The 2,834-nt window shown below is 47.3% G+C and overlaps 1 pseudogene; it reads right to left on the bottom strand.

Moving 5' to 3' along the window:
* Nucleotides 1–786: 786 nt before the first annotated feature.
* LOC119432057 (U6 spliceosomal RNA) lies at nucleotides 787–874 on the bottom strand (annotated as a pseudogene).
* Between the last annotated feature and the right edge of the window lie 1,960 nt (nucleotides 875–2,834).

Here is a 2,834-nt window from a genome sequence, read left to right as displayed (position 1 = left end):
CGCTGCACCATGGAGGAACGAGAAGCTTTCTTTCTCAATTTACTCCATCCATGCGCTGCGCTCACGAGCGGCCGTGGCTGCGCTTCGGCTATAGTGTATACTAGAATACGGTTGAGTGGGACGAGTGGCTGGGGCGGCGCATCCTTTGCAGTGAGGCGCCCGACATGGAAAAATACTGTGGCGGCGCGGCGATAGAAGTGGATTGGGCCGCATCAAGGTCGCGCCGTTGTAAACTGCTGGCGATACTGCTCGGCAGGTAGAACGCAATGATTGTATGACATGTATTTATGCCTTAAGAATAAATTGCTTCCATTATCTTCTTTATTTAATTTTTGTAATGCCGCTCGGTGATCTTTCTCGGTCTCGGGCCGGGTTCGGGCCGGTTTTGAGCCGGGCTTGGGCCGGGCTCGGGCCTAAGGTAAAGGGGTGGCGGGCCGGGCCGGGCGGGTAACGTAAATTATTATCGGGCCCGGGCCAGGCCCGGGTCTCGCCATAAAACTTTTGGTCGGGCTCGGGCGGGCAGCCTAACGTGAAAACGGGCCCGGGCCGGGCCCGCGGGCTGAAAAAATCTGCCCGTGCAGTGCTCTAATTCAGAAAGATAGCACTACATATTCATTAGTTGTGATTTATTCCTTGAGGTTTTCGTGCGGTAATGTTTGTATTGCGGAATGAGACATTCTGAAACATAATTGTGCTGCCAGAGCTTCGTGCAAAGAATATACAGAAGCTTAAAAAACAGAAAAAATTTGTAACAGTAATAACTTCGTTTCATACTGGAAAGAACAAAAAAATGTGGAACGCTGCACGATTTCGCGTGTCATCCTTGTGCAGGGGCCATGCTAATCTTCTCTGTATCGTTCCAATTTTAGTATGTTTTTTTTTTTTTCTACCTTGATTCACCGTGCCGTACCATATTTGCCGGAGACTTCAACTGTGTTTTACGTGCCTCCGATTGTTTGAAAAAGCGACTTCCGGACACTAGCCTACCAGAGCTCCGAAAGCTTTTGCGCGACTATGACTTGCAGGATGTAACCGAACTTGCGCCAGGAAATAATGACGGTTTCACACATTGGCAAGGCGACTGTCACTCGAGGCTTGATCGGCTTTACGTGTCTAGCGATCTCTCAGCGTACAACGCGCGTTATAAGGTGGAGCCCGTAGCATTCTCAGATCATGCATTTGTCACAGCCATATATTCGAAGAAAAGGAAAGAACAACAAGGAGGCGCTAGGAATGGCAGTTGTGGAAGCTGAATGAGAGTTTGCTGGATGACAAAGAGATATGCGACAGCATTAGGAATCTAATCAAGGAAAAAAACGAATGGAGGACACGTAGATGTCATATTGTGGGAAGACTTAAAAGAAGAATGTAAGATGTTTCTACTTACAAAAGGTCAGGAAAAAGCAGCTCTCAAGAAGAGCGAAAAGCTGAGCTCGATGCGAACTCTGGAAAATCTAATTGAAGCCGAAAACTGTCACCCGGGTACCTTTACAGAAGATATCAGAGAGTGCAAAGGACAGCTGCTATCAATCCTGGAGAAGGAGTTCAAAGGTGCTATGATCCGGTCTAGGACGGAATCGCAGCTAAGAGACGAGGAACCGCTAAAGATTTTCAAGGCGAAAGAAAGACAGCGGGGCAGGAAAAACAGAATTGAAGCACTACAAAGCGGCGACAGCATTCTCACATCACGAGACGACATCGAGGCGGCTTTTACTGAAGCATACAAGGACCTCTTCGAATATGGAAGTAACACATGTGACCGTGAACTATTGCAAAAATATGCCTCAACGTTAAATTGCATAAATGACGAGACAGAACAGCAAACGGATGAGTGCATATCAGAGAGCGAAATAGAATGGGCCATTCGTAAATTAAAACCAAGGAAATCGCCGGGAGTTGATGGACTCAGCACTGATTTTTACGAGAAATTTTCATCGGAATTAGTGCCAATACTGCGCGAAGTGTACGATGATATTGCGAAACGAGGATTGCTGCCGCCATCTATGCGACGAGGTCTTACTGTTCTACTGCCGAAGAAGCAAAGGCAAGTGCCGACAGTGAGCGATTTCCGCCCCATTAGCCTTTTAACGACAGATTACAAAATTCTAGCTAAAATTATAGCTAGACGGCTTGACTTTGCCCTCGGAAATGTCATCGGGAACCATGAATCATACGGCATCAAAGGACGGCGCATCAGTGATAATCTGCATGTCATGCGAATAATGTGCGAAGCCACTTCCGTGGATGGATCCAGGGTAGCGGTTTTGCAAGTTGATCTGAGCAACGCTTTTGACAGAGTAGCACACGACTTTCTCTTCACCTTGCTTAAGGCCTGCAACATTGGGGACCGCCTTCTTAAATACATAAGTATCTGCTACCGACAAGTATCGACGCGACTAGTGATCAACGGGCAAACAACACCAACAATACAGCTCAACAGGTCCGTTAGGCAAGGATGTCCTATGTCACCAGTTCTTTTAGCTCTGTACTTGGAACCCCTGTGCCGAACAATTCTGAACGACGGTGACATAACAGGCTTCAGTTTTGCAGATACCTCTCTGAAAGTCCTCACCTATGCCGACGACCTTACGCTTATGTGTGCCTCTAAGGAAGAAGTCCGCCAAGGAACGCAGCATGTCATGGACTTCTGTAAAGTGTCTGGTGCTAAAGTGAATTGTGAAAAGTGCGCGGGTGCATGGCTAGGTGTATGGGATTCAAAACCAACTACCTTTCTAGATGTGAAGTGGACGTCTGAAATCAATAGCTACCTCGGTGTGTGCTTTGATATTGCCAACCCCTACAGAACGGACAAAATACGATTGGAATTGACACTC

The sequence above is a fragment of the Dermacentor silvarum genome, chromosome 10 (genome assembly GCF_013339745.2).
Source record: "Dermacentor silvarum isolate Dsil-2018 chromosome 10, BIME_Dsil_1.4, whole genome shotgun sequence".
NCBI lineage: Eukaryota > Metazoa > Arthropoda > Arachnida > Ixodida > Ixodidae > Dermacentor > Dermacentor silvarum.
This window is presented reverse-complemented; position numbering and strand designations above follow the sequence as displayed.